The sequence below is a fragment of the Bactrocera latifrons genome, unplaced genomic scaffold, assembly GCF_001853355.1.
Source record: "Bactrocera latifrons isolate USDA-ARS-PBARC rearing strain unplaced genomic scaffold, ASM185335v1 scaffold_232, whole genome shotgun sequence".
NCBI lineage: Eukaryota > Metazoa > Arthropoda > Insecta > Diptera > Tephritidae > Bactrocera > Bactrocera latifrons.
In genome coordinates, this window is record NW_017535875.1 from 189,543 (window position 1) to 197,547 (window position 8,005).

The window sequence follows — 8,005 nt, forward strand, 5'->3', positions numbered from 1 at the left end:
GTATCTATCCCATCCCGCACGTGTTGTGGTCGATCATAACGTTGCGAGGTAGGCAGCCTGTTTTCTCTCCGCTGGGACACGGCACTCCTCGTCGTACCAGCTGTTCTTTTGCACTTTCCGAAAACCAATGGTTTCGGTTGCAGCTGTACGTAAGGAATTTGAAATGCCGTCCCACAGTTCCCTTCTACCGAGTTGTTGACGAGTACTCTCAGAGCGCAGAAGTGCAAGCCGAGTATAAAATCGTTCGGCTGTCTGTTGTAATTGCAGCTTGTCGACGTCGAACCTTCCTTGTGTTTGTTGGCGTGCGTTTTTTGCTGCACAGAGGCGGATGCGAGTCTTGGCTGCAACAAGAAAGTGGTCCGAGTTGATGTTAGGACCTCAGAGTGCACGCACATCTAAAACACTGGAGACGTGTCTTCCGTCTATCACAACATGATCGATCTGGGTGGTGGTTTTTCGAGTCGGAGACAGCCAGTTAGCTTAATTAATCTTCTTATGCTGGAATCCAGTACTACAGATAACCATATTTCGGGCCCCGGCGAAGTCGATCAGCCGGAACCCATTTGGGGATGTTTCGTCGTGGAGGCTGAATTCACCGACCGTAGTACTTGGCCATAGTTACCTTCTTTGCCCACCCTGGCGTTAAAGTCGCCAAGCACGATTTTGACATCGTGGCGGGGGCAGCTCTCATAAGTGCGTTCCAAGCACTCATAAAAGGCATCTTTGGTCACATCGTCCTTCTCTTCCGGGCGCAAATCAGCGATATGTTGAAGAACCTCGCTTTGATGCGGATTGTGGCTAGACGTTCATTCACCGGAGTGAATGATAGCACTCGGCGACGAAGTCTCTCTCCCACCACGAATCCCATACAAAACTTGCGCTCCTATATATGGCCACTATAGTAAATGACACAGGGACCTACTCGTCTCTGTCCCGTCCATCGCATTTCTTGGATGACGGTGATGTCAGCCTTTATTTTCACAAGGACATTAACCAGCTGGGCAGCGACACCTTCCCAACTAAGGGGAAGGGTTGATTAATCCTATGTGTACGGAATTTGAGAACAATTGCTCGTTAACTTGTCTATTCTCAGCATTACTGCTACCCATTCTAAAATATGGAACAGTGATCTGGTCCCCATTTACGAACTCAATGGCCAACAGAGTAGAGAGAATCCACCATAAGTTCTGCAAAGCGCTGCTATTTCATAACAGACATAGAAACGATATCAATTCAACAGAAGACGTCCGAAGAATCCTGAAAATAAATGACCTGAAATCTCGACGGCAATAAGCAGACCTCATCTTCTTCTTCAAAATCTTCAATAGATTAATTGATGCCCCAGAAATCCATGCAGACTTTGAAATCATACCAAACGAGCTTAACCTTAGACAGATGAGGATCCTGAAAACTTGCAGATCGAACAAAAACTATGTAATCAATGGCCCAAAGAAAAGAATCTGTAAACTGGTAAACTCTCTGCACGGTGACATCAACTTCTTCAGCGGAACTCTACAGAACTTTAGAAAAATCGTTAAAAAAGCTGAATTTAAAATATTAGCATACGAACTAGGTTACTTGTTTAATTCCTATTTTTATATGTTTAAGCCTGTTGTCTTATTTATAATTATAATTGTTATTAGATGTATAGTGCCGATTGGCGTTAAATAAATAAATAAATAAATAAATTACAAAAGACTTGGAAACCTCAACAACAACTGAACAGAAATCTACCGCAACAACAACAACTTGGATTCATTACTATCTTTGAGTCGTGCAATTCGCCTATTTAGGTAGTTTTCCTGCAATTTAACCTTTCTAAACCTTCAATTAATATGTAATTATCAGTAAATCCATTACATTCTATACATATCCGATAATAAATACAAGTAAAATGTTTCTTGAAATTGAGCATTGCATTTTATACTGAGCAAACATTTTTTCGATAAACAACTGAACTTGTATACAATTTAACAACAGAAAATTTTTACGTTTAAATTGCTTTCTAAAGTGGCTAGGATTTAGAATAGTATCCTCCGATTTCGGGGTTAAAATGGGTATGTACGGATAGAGGCGGTCCTCCAGATCAAGAATATATATATATATATATGTCTAGTTGCCGCTGACTTATGGTTTTTAAGATATTTGTATTTAAAATTCAAAAATTCAACTATTTCAAACGCGCGTTTCTCCGATGTATAATTAATTTTGCACTTATATTTTAACTGTTATGTCCACTAACACTTCACTCATTCGTTTCTAAATAGTTTTTCTCGTCACATTCAATAAAAAAGAATTGGCAAAATGTAACAGTGTTGGTGAACAGCTGCAAATGTTTCATTGTGTTTGTGCAATCTGTTATCTCCGTCTTTTCAGGGAATCTTGTGATATATAATCGTGATAGCAAGCAACGGAAGTTATTTTTGCACTATTTAATATAAAATAAATTATTTGAAACGAATTAGTGAAGGGTTAGTGGATATGGAAGTTGAAAATTTAAGTGTAAAATATAATCGGAGGCACAATTCCGACCTCTTTGGCGCCGCGATTTGAAGGTACCGTTGGAAAGATGACATTCTCCTGATTAAAAAAATATATAGGGTTATAGTTTAGGAGATATTAGACCTGAAAGTTCAAAAATTCCCAAAATTCGAACATTTCAAGAAGCTTTTTCACCACATTTAACACACTTTATTCACGTTTTTTTTTTTTTTTTAATTAGTTAAATTAAACTATAAACTTGGAAATAAATCCATATTTTCCACTTTTAGCAGGTTTTTTACCTAAGAAATCTTTATTTTAAAAATTACATTTTACACTCGTAGTGAACACCATTCGTGTGCTCAAAATTACGACAAAATGGAGCGCTGCCATGTGATAATAAGGAAATTCGCTGAAATTCCTTTTTCCCAAAAATTCCTCTATCCATGCATATCTATATGTTTTTTATTTAATTGAAAAAACAAATATGTAATATTATAATATTACATATATTGTCACCTAATAAACAAAACAACGTATTATCAAAAATAAATGGAAATCGCTGACAGATATTATAACCAAAATTTAACCATTTAATAACGAAAACTCAAATTTTGTTTCAATATGAGTGCATGATAATCAGAAAATATTACCACTTTAACCACTTTATAACGAAAACTCAATTTATTTTTAACGCAGAAAGGAGTACTACGCGAAAGTACTTCAGTTATCACGATATGATATAAATTTTATAATATAATCATAGAGTTTTAGTTATTTGTGTTTATTAAATATAAATCACATATTATACGTATACATAGTATGTAGATGGAAAAAGTGTTCACAACTCAATTATAACTTAAAAAATGTTGCAAAGTATTTTTTAATGTAATTCATATAGAAAAAAGTATCACGCAAAAAAAATAAACAAAGAAAAATCGTTAAAAATCCTACATATTTGGTGTTTAACATTTGTTTTAAACGTTTTGCTCATAATTGTTAACAATCTCACCTTTGCAGCGACGAGTGAGATAAGTGATTTTTAAATTAATAAATTTAGGTAAAATATTACAAAATAAAATTGAAATGTGAACTTATTTCAATGTTTAGGGTGTATATTTAAATATATAGAGTGAAAAACGTGAATAAATTTAGTGAAAGATAGAGAAATACCATGTGCTATTAGTGCAAATTTTTTAACTTTTAATCGTGAATATTTTTAAAAATATAAGATATTTTTATATTAATTTCGGATATTCCTCCTCTGGCGAAGCTCCCCTATCCGCCCATAACCCCATTTAGACGAAAAATCGCTTTTCTTACTCCTCCGAAAAAGTAATCGGAATCGTGCCTAATCGAGGAACACTTCTTTTAAATAGTTGAATGTTTGAATTTTAAATGCAAATATCTCAAAAACCATAGGTGAGCAACAACTATATACATATGTATATTTTCTTAATCTGGAGGCCCAACTCTATTCGTACATACCCACTTTAACCCCGAAATCAGGTGATGCTTTTGTAAAATTTGCACCTAAAGTAATATATTTTAAAGTACTTTTATCACTTAGTTCAAGTTAACTTTGTAATAAGTAAATACTTAACATATCCTTAATTAAAGATCTGAAATTAAGTTAAACTAAAACAATAAAAAAAATTTAATTAATATCACTGTTCCTCAGGTTTTTATTTATAGTGTAAGCAAAATTATTTTAAATATAAAAAATATATATAATTTTGTATCATATTTACGCTTACTTCAATTCATATCATATATGCAGCTATTTACTGAGTTGTGGCATTGCATCCCAAAACATTGAAAATACGTCCCACACTAAAGCAACAGTAGCGCACCTCAGGAAATGTGTTCTGCCCATAAATTAAGGGTGCAGTTCGTTTTACATTCGACTTTGTCATGATATCAGCAAATATGCAAAACTCATACATATATGTATTAACATTCTATATATCATTTTGAGAAATTCAGCATAGGATCATAACACCACAAATTTTGATTAACTTTTTTTCTTCAAGTATAAATAAAGTCCCGAACTTAACCATTCCTAAAGAACTTGGACGAAATCAGCATGAAACTACAAATATTTCGTCCTTTGCTTGTTTACATACTAATGAATTAAGTATTTATATGCGTATATAGGTTAAATATTATCAATTTACAATTACTAATATCTCAATTATTTACTTTCAAGTTGAATGTCCACCTTATTTTTAATTAAAATTATTATTTTGACGGTCAACCACAATTATGTATATGTACACCACTTCGTCGCGAATAGAACATCGAAACCATTTGACGGTTGTTACGTTATACGCAACCTAAAAACGTAATACAGACTTACAACATTATTATGTGTGAGGGATGTAATAATGTCTGCTCATCGATAAATTTTGTCTATTAAGAATGAGTTTACACACGAAGATTTCTGTTGCCTACTATCACGAATAACAGTCACAAGATTCCCTGAAAAGACGGAGATAACAGATTGCCCAAATACAATGAAACATTTGCAGCTGTTCCTTCAACACTGTTACATTTTGTCCAATTGTTTGTTGAATGGGAGAAGAGAAAAGCTATCCACTTTTAGCTTTATCGAAATATTATTATGTTAAAAGAGAAAAGCCGATACACCAAGAAGAATAATTAATAACAAAATGTGGGAAATGCGCAATTGTTTGGTTAATTTGTGGGATAAAAGTTTTGAGGCGATATGTCAACTGCATTGAATAAACATTGAAGGACAAGGCATTGCTGGGTCAGTGTTTAACAAAACACAAGGGCCAATATCGGCAAGATAAGCAGTGCAGATAAGTTAGCAGTAAGTTATTGTAAATGAAAAAATGTAACAGAGAAAGAAATAAGAATATTATAATTTGTAGAAATTTAAAATTCATCGTGAAGATCCGTTACAATGAAAATATATAGTCTATATCAGCGGCGTTGTTTTGGATAAGGTGGCAAAGGTTCGCGATTTTTCCTCTGCTAATGGTAGGCACCTTGCCGCTGTGCAGGGGCTTAGGCGCAAAGCATACTCAGCATCCCCCACACCGGCGTGGATGGTGCCGATAGACACTTTGCAGCCAGGAGGTAAATTCGGCTGTATTCTAACGGAGTCTCCCCAACATCGGGCCGAATTGGGGAGTAACTGTGGCCTTACCGCGTTAAGGGGCTCTGTCGTGGCAGACCCCTTAGTTCTCCTATAAAATATTAGACCCATCAGCTCACATTGCTAAGCCAAGGGTCGTAAGAACATGATGAGCACACAAGAACCAAACTTAACAACCAAATCTAACAACACGAAAGACGAGGTGGGCAATGCCCTCCCCCAGAAGCTGGCAAACCCGGCGGGTGTGACGACCCGCACAGGAAGGGAATGAGCGGTGCCATCATGAAGTGGTACCTGCGGTACCTTCGAGATAGGAAGACTGCGGAGGCTATCCCACGACAGTCGGGTCTACGAAAACCGGAACATACCCGGATTTTTATCCGGCCAAGGACTGTCAACTCGGCAGAATTCTGCCGTTACAACAACAACAACAACAACGTATGTTCAAACCGCGCAACGAAAGAGTGGCCAAATCACGCTGCAGTGGTCCCCCAGCTCCAAAAGGTTGAGGGGCAGCAATACAAAGGCAGCCGGAAGCCAATCATCCGGACCGGCTCCCCACAGGATTAAGGAGGGGCGTCGCAGATATGCGAACGCTGTTAAAGGTATCTGCATGGCTGTACTGCCACAAAACTTACCGGCGGAATCGCTACAACCGGAGGAGCTTACCGTGCTCCAGGACCTCCTCATGGAAGTGGTATTCAGAGGAAATGAATACGCGGCGTCCTTCCGGGAGGCGGAATTCAAAGGAGGTCAGCGCGATGGACGGCGGGGAAGAGGATCTGCCCTTTCTCGAACCCATGCTATAAGGGCCGTCAATACGGAGATCGCCCTCCTGCATCACACGGCAGCAACGGAGAAACTATGCGTACTGCTGATCCAAGAGGATTGGGTCCATAGAGGAGAGGTTAAAGGCATCAAGACGGAGTCAAATAAAATAATCTCGGATCTCTCTAGCGAGTAAGTAATAATGTAAGAGGTCAGTCTCTTTTAGAGTACATAGTAAAAACTTAACGATAGAGAATGTAGGGTGTGAACCCACATTTATAACTATAAGCAGGAAGGAGGTGATGAACATCACCCCGAGCAATGAGCCTGCAAGCTGATTGGTCTCGCAATGGAGAGTCTCGACGGAGGCCTTGTCAGACCACAGGATTGTAAGGCTCACGCTAAAGGTAGAGGTCAGGGAACTCCCCCCTAGACGTAACCCTCGGAAGGCGACTTGGGATGCCTTCAGGGATATACTAAGGAATTGGGCAGGGGGGTTGGTCGGGGGTAGATGCAGATGGATAATAGCGTTTCAGGCTCAGGACTGGATATCAGGCTATCTGAGCTGAACGGGTCTGATGTTAACGCTTATCATGGCAGTTGCTCCCTAAAAGTGCCCACAGACAGACGAAACTGTCCCTGGTGGTCAAGGAAATTAGCAGACCTCCGGAAAAAAGTACGTAGCCTATTTAACAAAGTTCTGGCCAGGTGACGCAGAAATAGCAATTAAAAGAAGCGATGGGACATTTACGACCAGCGCAGAGGACAGAGCCACGGAGTTTCTGCGGGCGCACTTCCCGGAGACAGTTCTTCTTCTTCTTCTTGATTGGCGTAGTCACCGCTTACGCGATTATAGCCGAGTTAACAACAGCGCGGTAGTCGTTTCTTCTTTTCGCTTTGTGGCGCCAATTAGATATTCCAAGTGAAGCCTGGTCCTTCTCCACTTGATCCTTCCAACGGAGTGGAGGTCATCCTCTTCGTCTGCTTCCCCCGACGGGTACTGTGTCGAATACTTTCAAAGCTGGAGTGTTTTCGTCCATTCGGACAACATGACCTAGCCAGCGTAGCCGCTGTCTTTTAATTCACTGAACTATGACAATGTCGTCATATATCTCGTACAGCTCATCGTTCCATCGATTGCGATAGTCGCCGTGGCCAACGCGCAAAGGACCATAAATCTTTCGCAGAACTTTTCTCTCGAAATCTCGCAACGTCGACTCATCCGTTGTTGACATCGTCCAAGCCTCTGCACCATATAGCAGGACGGGAATTATGAGTGACTTATAGAGTTTGGTTTTTGTTTGCCGAGAGAGGACTTTGCTTTCCCATTTGCCTACTCAGTCCGAAGTAGCACCTGTTGGCAAGAGTTATCCTGCGTTGGATTTCTAGGCTAACATTGTTGGTGGTGTTTACGCTGGTTCCAAGATGGACGAAATTATCTACAACTTCAAAGCTATGATGGTCAACAGTGATGTGAGTGCCAAGTCGCGAGTGCGATGACTGTTTTTTTGATGATAGGAGATATTTCGTCTTGCCCTCGTTCACTGCCAGACCCATTTGTGTTGCTTCCTTGTCCAGTCCGGAGAAAGCAGAACTAACGGCGCCGATGTAGAGGCCGATGATATCAATATC

The 8,005-nt window shown here is 39.2% G+C and overlaps 1 protein-coding gene across 2 annotated transcripts in view; it reads right to left on the reverse strand.

Annotated features, from left to right (window-relative positions):
* The window catches only part of LOC108968915 (netrin receptor unc-5), a 21,932-nt gene extending 17,121 nt beyond the window's left edge, over positions 1-4,811 (reverse strand). The window contains exon 1 of one of the 2 annotated variants that reach the window (XM_018933265.1): positions 4,684-4,811. The gene's annotated coding sequence lies outside the window, so the exon portion shown is untranslated. Of the gene's footprint in view, positions 1-4,238; positions 4,659-4,683 lie in introns of those variants that run through there. The other variant, XM_018933264.1, reaches the window with a different exon arrangement.
* Between the last annotated feature and the right edge of the window lie 3,194 nt (positions 4,812-8,005).